Here is a 9,388-nt window from a genome sequence, read left to right on the forward strand (position 1 = left end):
CTGCCCCACGTTGGGCGCCATGTAAGAAACGGAAACTCGCTTGTTGCAATTTCAACGCTTTAACTCTCGAAACCGGTACAAATCGTCATAATTTCTCGGCTCTCGAATTCTCGCATGCAGTCAGCTAAAAACTAACTCGAAGACATGCCGAACAAGCACATATAAAATTAGTCACATGATATATATTTATCACTCCATAAAAGGAATCACAAAATGATCACGATCAAAATGCCAATAAAACGATTCTGACAATCCTTACTCGGACTCACTCGGCGGACTCGCTGCAATTTATTTCCAGTTTTCTTTCCAGCTACTGCTTACGTTATACGAGATTATCCTTCCACTTGTAAGATAAGGGCTTTTTTAAGTCTTCTGCCAAAGTAAACAAGATTATTAAATCTATGTCATGATGTGTGTATAATTCGTCCCAAAAGCGTTACCCGTAAGCTTTTCGGTAAAATCGTAAGAGCAAGTTTCATTTATTGTGGGATCCCTGGTCTCACGGGTTTTCTGTGTTGCTTGAGCGCGTGTTAATTTCTTTTTACGTAGATGAGTCACCCACATTTTGTAACACTTTTAAAAACAAGACTTAATTGCCACACTCCAGGGTCCCCAAAAGGTTTTAAGGGATTCGGGATTTCCCTTATTTTAACGACGGGATTCGGGATTTTAAAGCAAAATGGGGGTGATATTCAGCGGTATTGTAAGTAAAAACGGAAAGCGGATAGCCGGGGTGCCCAGTGTTATTTGCAGAGCTTATGATGATGTTTAGTGACTAAGTCTATCGGTTTGCAATAAAAAGTAATTTTTCAGTTCAAATAAATTAACTAATGACATCATGCTGATATTTTAATATAAACCTTTTCAGTAAAGTTTTACAAACGAAAACCTCTTTCTCTCAAATTCCAAAGAAACATACGATCTTTGTCACAAGCTATTAATGCAAAACAGTGTATAATCCATTGCTAAAACTATACAAATTTTAAAACTTGATAAAAAGGGATAAAAAAAAGTCTGTTTATGAAGCTACGTTTGAAACGTTCAGTTCTAATGGCTGGAAGGATAAAGGGATGACCTCTGTTCCGCAGCAATCTGGACCGCGTAGGTGGTCCACGGATGGCCGGCCATCAAAAGAGGTTGTGGTAACACTTTTCCACAATCTTCTATGAGATATTTTCAAAATTTGTGTGACTGGTTTAACCGAAGCGGAACGCCCTATTTTGAAATTTATCTATCCTTGCAAAATATTTATTTTAGCTAGCGAACCAACCGATCGTAAGGAATAAGCGCTTCAATTTAAAGAGAATAGATAAAACAACTGATATGGGACATGAGCTTGTTAAACCAAAACAATTGAAAATGAGAAGCAAGTAGTTTAAAAATTTCGCAAGGTGCATGATAACCAGAGGAATGGCATAATAATTTTTTTTAACGCACGATCGATAATAAGTTCATCAATACTAATATAATGTCAGCTTTGCAACTTGAGTTAGAGAGGAACTGTTCTTTCCATTTTCTTTTTCTTTTCTTTTTTGGCTTCCTGAGAACTCAAGAGTTTTAGTTTCCTTAGCGAACACTAACCAGAAACAGAAAATTCTTTCTATGTTAGTTGGCGACTGAGAGTTTTTGATTTCGGTAACCTCTCAGGGCTGAGTTACTCAAAGCATGGTTAGCTTTAACCATTGGTTAAGCAGTATCAAAACCAATACATTGTCAAGGTATTAAACGCTGGTTAACGCTAACCATGCTTCGAGCAACTGGGCCCAGATCATTATGATTTGGAGTCTATGTATTAGTACGTTAAAAGGGAAAAGCCTGACCTTAATCAACAGGTCAAACACATCAATCTGACGCTTTCTCTATAGATGCGTGCACGCGCATCTCTTAATTTTGTTCACTCTAAATTTATGTACCGTATTGTTTTCCAACGCAATGTAACGTATTGTAACAGGCACGTTTTATCAGCTATAAACTTTCATAACCGTCACACTGACGGTGACGGATGTACCGTCAAAACATGTCTGCTAAAATTAAAAAAGTCGCACTATTTTTAAAAATTGCTGCGGTTTTCCTGCTGTCTCGACGATTTGAATTTTATTAACTTGGTTTAGGTGGAGCTGAACCAAACCAAGACCACTGGTCACTTGCCCTAGTATTGAGCTTAAGAAACTACTGCCTGACCACGACGACGACAACAACAATAGGTTGAATGATCAAAACAACAGCTCTCCACGTGCATCACGCTTTTCAGTACATTTCTTTGACGTCCACTGCACGACTACGACGTGAGACCTCCTAATTTTACGTTTTATCAAGGACGTGGACATACGAGGACGAATCTTCCTTCCTCTTTTTGAACCTGAATAAAATCCTTTAAATTCAACCCCAGGAAAAGTCGCCTGCATTTGACATTTTATCGGGTCCAAATAGACGCGATTAAGTTTGAAAGAACTCAAATTCATTTTCTTAGCGACGTTTTCACTGCCGCCGTCGTCTTCGTCGTTACTTAAGGTCCCTAGTATGTACGTATTCACTACACCACACCAAAATTTCAGCACAGGTTGGCCGGGGTCGAGCTTGCTTAAAAGTTGGATGACAAATAAATCAATATTCAGTTGCTAAAAGAAGGCTATATTTTTGCATCGTCGAAGACAATTCACGTTGACGCTGACAATTCACGCTTTTGAGCGCATGGCGGGTGATCAGGCTCCAGTTGTTTGAAGGGTGGTTATTGCTAACCCTGGGTTAAATCTTGATCCGTGTTCGAATTTATTGGTTCAAAATCGTTTCTTCAATTTATTTTCACACGTCATTTAAGAGCGTCCAGACATCAACTTGTAGGCAAAAGTAATAACAAGGAATTTGCTTTGTGAGCGTGGGCTTATTCTGTGTTAGCTTAATCCTGTTTCAAACAACAGCATCCCAGCTAAAAAGGCGGAAAATTTAACGTTTGTGTGGAAATTCAAGGCTAAAAAGTCCTCCTTTGTAGAATCTATTAACACAACTGTATATTTGGAAAATCTGACAACAGTCATACAACCTGACTTTAAATGTTACGGAGTATCTCTGGACAAGATTACTGTCGGATGGAATTTTATTATTGAATATGCTTTCCCTATATTTTTTCTGTAATTTTTTGTACAGCCCTTAAATAAAAATTACACAGAATGTATTTGAAAAATCAACTTCTGTAAAATAAACCTCGCAACAAATTATTAAATAAAAAACATTGAAAGGAAACAGAGCAAATACAAAAGAAGGCAAGGATTGTAATTAGGGTTTGAGAAAACAGTGCAGTCTTACTGTATCAATCAAAGTTTCTCCCTTGTTTTTTTTTTTTGTTAAGCGGAATTTGGTTTTGTTTTACAGAAAATATGGCCGGGAAGAAACGTTTGAAACAAACTCAACCATTCGTCCGCACCTAATATGGATTCTGCTAAATACAGGTTTCACTTTTGAACGCTTGCAACGCCTCATTTCCTGTCACGTAACTCTGTTTTTTTGTAAATTCTTTGCAAACGTTAAGTTCAATAGCGAGAATAGAAGAGTAACTGGAAAATGTAGCAAAAAGGACTTAGGCTGCCTTGGCAGAGCCTTCTTTATAGGAAAAATTTAATACTCGGTAGCGTGTTCTTCGCGACGGACCTGCGGGCAATCTTCCTTTACCATTTACCGCCGTGTTTAATTCGATCATTCACTAAAATTTCCATTTCTTTGAAATATAATCTACGTCACTGATCCCACGCATCCAAAAGAATGCGGATGCGGTCGTTGCAGTTCTGTGATTAACTTGAGACACTTCACGAGTTTTTGCTGAAAACCTTGAAATTCAGGGATGCGATCAATGATTAATCGAATGGCGAAAAGATCATTTTCAATCTCATTTAGTACTTGTGACACAAATCCTTTAACAACTTTGAATTTCATCTGTTTCAACAAGAATAATATAAACAAATTACCATAGAACATGCAGTAAGCGGTGTTTCTCTGAAGATTAGTGATTTGCTGCACAGCTCAACCGAATCCAATTATGTTTCATCTAGCGCAATTGATAACATTTAACATTTCTCGTTCGAATACTCACAAAGAGCAATGCAGTTTAATTTTTGTCAAGTTTTAAATGATCGAGACTCTTTCCAAAGAATTCATATTCCAACCAATTGAAATCGTCTAAAAACAATGCAAAAATAAGCTTAGTGCTGATGGACAATATTCTGGTTTTATCGACAACAACGATAACAAATCAGTTGATTTCGCATACTTCACTGACATTTAGACTAAGAACAGATTTTACAGGATAAGAAAGAGAAGGATCAACCAAGGAACTGTTACCGAAATGAATAATATTCAAACTGTGAAGTAACGAAAAAGTTCACCATTACAGTCATACTGCTCTATGATAATTAGAACTCTTTGCATGGCCCACAATGCTGTTTAGTTCACTTCTTCATTGTTAATCTCCTCTACTAATTATGACTTCATTCATCACTTTTCTGGTTAACTTATTCTATGATTGCTTAATCTAAATTGGAAAGAAACTAGACAATGTAATTAGATACTAATAAAACACTGCTTACAAAATAGATTGAAAAGCTTTCACGAGTCTTAACTCTTGCAAAAGCACTGGTGTATAGAATTTTTAAAAAAATAAACTATACTAAATTTTGTTAGAGAGAGAGTGACTCTTGACAGTTTATGATAAACCTGTGATCCTCTAAGTGTCCAGCCACAATTAATTGGAGACGCTTTCCAGGTCGAACTGGAATTTTGACATTTGGTTTTTGAGGAAAGGGGTAAACTTGAACACCCACAGAAAAATCTCCGGGGACATTTGGGCGGATAAAACACAACAATAGTTCTCACACCAAAAAAGACCAAGACCAACGCCAAATAACTTGTGAACGCCTTCAGTCAATTTGAAAATTTTAAAACTAAGTATTAGACTATTAGAAGACAGGCTCTCCTAATTCCGTCAGTCTTATGTTGTGAAATTCCTTTCGTTCTTACCGCATAAAATCTTTTGCTTACGTCGTAATTTCAAAAATTCGGGCGATGTTAATTTAAGTGTACTTGACAGAACAATCAACTATTTTCTTTTTCTTAGCACGTGCTGCCCTGTGGCACGGCTAGATCTTCCGCATTTCACTCTCGGGAGCTCTCAAATGCCCTTTAAGCACATTCATTACAAACTAGCTGTGTTTTTCCCTCCTTTAACAGAAAAAAAAAAGACCCTAAGGTTTCTCATGAATCCATACTGTTGGTATTACAATGGCGTGAACTGATATTGTCTCGTCACACTCGTTGCATTTCAGGTATATTATTTAATATATGCCGTGGTCTTGTCAACTCTCGTGCAATCTTGTTCTTCTTCGTGACAGAGTTTGATCAAATACGTGATTCATATGTTTATATCGTGATGCGGTGTGTTAACTTATTGTGAAGTTTTTTTTTATCATTTTGTACCTGATGCGGACGTTTCTAATTATGTTATGTTTTTTTTTCTTCTGTTACTATGTAAGGTGTTACATAATTAAGTAGTGCAGTTCCTATACTAAGTGTCACGGTTAGATCGTCGTTATGCGATGTGGTTTTAACCATCACGCGTTGCGGTTTTTTTTATAAACTTCGTGGCTTCCTTGACTTCCGGTGAAGTTTAAACATCTTTAAGTTTTTAGTGTTTCCGCAAATAAGAAAGAAAACAAAGATTAAAGGAGTTGGGAATTCCACCAAAATACTAAATACTAAATATTGAATGTACCTGATAAGATAAAATATGATTGGATCATTCAAAATATTATCACGGGGAAAAGAGGTCAAAAGACTCTTTACAAAAGTAAGTTAATTACTCTACAGGAAAATAGAAATTCGTAGAAGAAAGTAATAATAATAATCATAATAATAATCTTTATTCCGCAGTCGATAAAATACCTATCGAAAGTTACAAAAGTCAAGAATTAAAATTAAATTAAAAGTTACAATTAAAGTAGAATCAAATTGCTAAGTTATAATTAATGGATGGCCTATTTAGAAAGCAGGAGTCTTAGTGTTAACTATAAAAGGTTGCTGAAATGTCTTCCTTCGAAGCCTGTGACAAGAGTGATTTACAGTCGGTAAGATAGAATATAGTGGATGGTGTTCGTCCTTGCTAATTTTATCATAAGATGTAGCGTCTATTATCAATGCAATCAATGACAACAAGGTCAGCCTTGCTAGCACCATAAATCAGGTAATGCCGGTAATGACGTAGTTTTTGATCCAACTACCGTCCTCCAGGTAGCTCTGTAAAACTCACTGAAAAATTCAATACCTAAGAGCGTGTTCAGTTCTTGTTGGTATATTTCGGCCATGGTTGCATTCTATTCTCTTACGGCCACTGCTCTTTGTCAATCGTTCACTAACATTTACATCTCTTTGAAAGAAAGGTTACGTGTTTGATGGGTCCGGCAATGTTTTTATTATATCAAAAGAATGCGGATGCAATCCTTGTAGTTGTGCTAAACTTCAAGCTAATTATAAGAATTTTCTGAGAACCAAAAGTTAAGGGTGCGATCAGTGATGATAATGGTGAAAATTTTACTTTAAAGTAATGTTAAAGCAGTTTGGTCGAGCGCTAGACGATTGCCTGAGTATTAGCTGCATTTAGAGTAGTCTGACATCTGCAGCTTCATTCTCTACACTTAGTAGAGGACTCTGTGCTTCATCAATGTCCTTGAGTATCAACGCTATGTCGTCCGGCAAATTACTTATTATTTCTAATCTCACTTATTTCCAGTTTACGATTCTTCCAAGATTTCGGTAATCTGCCTTGAATTCCTGATTTTATAGTTAGCTACTGTTCAATCAGACACGTCATCCTTGTAAGAAACGGCAACTCGCTTGTTGTAATTTCAACGCTTTAATCCTCGAAACCGGTACATATCGGTAACAAATCGTCATTATTTCACTCTCCAATTCTCGAATACAATCCACCAAATCCTAACTCGAAGACATGCCGAACAAGCACATGTAAAACTAGTCACGTGGTATATATTTATCACGCCATAAAAGGAATAACAAAATGTTCACGAACATGTCAAAAGTGTCAATCAAACGATTCTCACACTCCCCACTTTTGACACCCCTCACCTCAAATAATCTCAAAGTCAAAATCTCAAAAGAGTTTCTTCGAAGGATTTCTCCGCGTACTGCTGCATTCCGGCGTGGACGCCCCGTAGGTAGATTACTGTTAACCACTGGTTGTGATCCTTGCAAGTGGGATACTTGAATGACCCGGCACTTGGTTGTCTGCTTCTACCTCGATAGCAATTAAGTGTCGGACCATTCTTTTCAGAAGGCTTAAACGTTCTAGGATTATCAGACAATAGACCTGAAGTTAGATCTCGTCCGCTTGCAATTTGACGAAACGATTGAAGGAAAGACTTGGCACTCAACACTAAATGGGAAGCACGTGTTGATGCACATGTGTATTATGCATTTTGTGGCATTAACGCTCGAAAGTCATTTTCTTATCATCAAAATAGATAAAGTGAAGTTAAAACCGTATTTTAATCGAAAACCACGTGCCGAAAAACGGGTCTTAGATGGTGCCTTTGTTGACAATTTACCGCATAAAATAGCCACCACTTTCCTCTTAATATCCCTAAAAATAGGGCTTACCTTCATGGTCCCTTACTTCTGCTACAAGGAATCGGTTGCACCGATTCACTACTCCACCGTCGTATCCGAAAGATAAAAAATAAACTTCGCAATGCAGATGTTTTCCACTCCAAAAACATCCTTTAACACGGTGCCTTTTCAATGTGTAAGGAGGTATTTTCCAGAAATACGAGAAACGAGGAGATACAGCCATTACTGCCGCAAAAATGCTCCTTCGAGCGTTTTGTTTTGATTTCACTGAGGCCGCCATTTTCTTTAACGTGTTTAACAGGTCATAGTGGTCAGTGGTATTTCCTATAACAATGGTAGGTACTTCATATATTCAAGAAAAGGCTAAAATTCGAAAAAAGGGGGGATTTTGGAGGGAATTTATGACGTGTCAGGCATTGCCCCAGAAGACTCTTTTCAACCTTGGAGAATTTGATCAGTAAAGACATCGTTAGCATATGCTATTATTGTCATGAAGTCCGCAGTACTCAGGGAATTCAAGATAAGGTCAGGAGCCTTTCCCTGCTTCCATCCGCCACATTCAAAACCAAAATTTCACGCCGCCAACTGTCTAGAATTTCTGGCTATGTGTTAATTGAAGCAGTGATCTCTTGGTGTCTTGCATTGTGTTTTTAGACTTAATCAGCTTAGTAAAGTCAAATGATATTTCATCTGTTGCAGTGTTCCGACAAACCCCGAGAGTCTTGACTAGTGTATCTGCTGTTCGGATTGGTCCAACAGAGAACTAGATAAAAGATTCATCGTCTTCCTCCACTACTTCATTTGCCTTTTCAGTTTTCGTTCGCGCTATACTTTCCTCCTTATTGTTGATGAGCTGAAGCAGTTCCCTAAAATTTCATTTCCACTTACATAAGTTAAAGGCTGCTTTGGCCATCAGTTCCTTTGAATCCCGGCTTGTAAAGTTCAAATCCTTCTTGAACGTTGTCACCACCGGTCAAAAGGCCATCGACATAAAGTGATTTCTTTATGAACTCAACTAACTCAGCACGTGAATCTCTATGGGCATCCAGGTGATGTGTCAAAGTGGCTCCTTGAATGGATGGTGAAGGCCTCGGCCCAAACACAAGTCTACAAAAAACACAATTATATGCCCTCTGAATAAGAATATAAGGGTCTTTCAACCATAGGAACCGAAGCTTGTTTCTCTGATTCTCTTGTATGCCAATCATTGAGAACGCTTTCTCAATATCTGCAGCAATTGCATTCGATTCCAGCGTACTCTTACAAGTACATCTGCCAGTTGCCGTATATGTAATCCGGGCCAGTTGCAAGACAGTCATCAGGGAACTTAAGAACCACAACGACGTCTGTTGACTGGGAAAGGACTGGAACGAGAACGTCAGTTTCGGCGGGAAAAAGGAAACTTAAAGATGCAGTCGACGACACTGAATGTGAACAAAAATGTAACACTGTGATGTTCGTTCGCAACAAAATTTCTTCCCAATGGCCTCTTTTAAAACGATGAAACATCTTATTTGTTAAGTCGTACGTCTCCGTTCATTGACGATGAAGAATTTTTAGTGTTGTCTGACCTTTTCGAACGGAAAAATCGCTGCTTTCCGTACGAAGCTTTATCAACTATCAACCTGAATGAGCGGATGACCGAGTCCGAATGTCCCTCAGAATTTACATTTGGAAAAAGAGACAATCCGATGCGAAAGCTGTTTTCCAAGTAAACTTTATTTCCTTTGTATTAAAGATATATGATTTGCCTTTCCTAAAT

General features: G+C 37.8%; 1 long non-coding RNA gene across 1 annotated transcript; it reads right to left on the reverse strand.

The window, feature by feature from the left end:
• Positions 1 to 5,884: 5,884 nt before the first annotated feature.
• LOC140931396 (uncharacterized) lies at positions 5,885 to 8,194 on the reverse strand. Its single transcript, XR_012164959.1, has 2 exons — positions 7,657 to 8,194; positions 5,885 to 6,291 (listed from the first exon to the last, which is right to left on the reverse strand). It is a non-coding gene; the product is annotated as an uncharacterized lncRNA (long non-coding RNA).
• Between the last annotated feature and the right edge of the window lie 1,194 nt (positions 8,195 to 9,388).

The sequence above is a fragment of the Porites lutea genome, chromosome 3 (genome assembly GCF_958299795.1).
Source record: "Porites lutea chromosome 3, jaPorLute2.1, whole genome shotgun sequence".
NCBI classification, from domain to species: Eukaryota; Metazoa; Cnidaria; class Anthozoa; order Scleractinia; family Poritidae; genus Porites; species Porites lutea.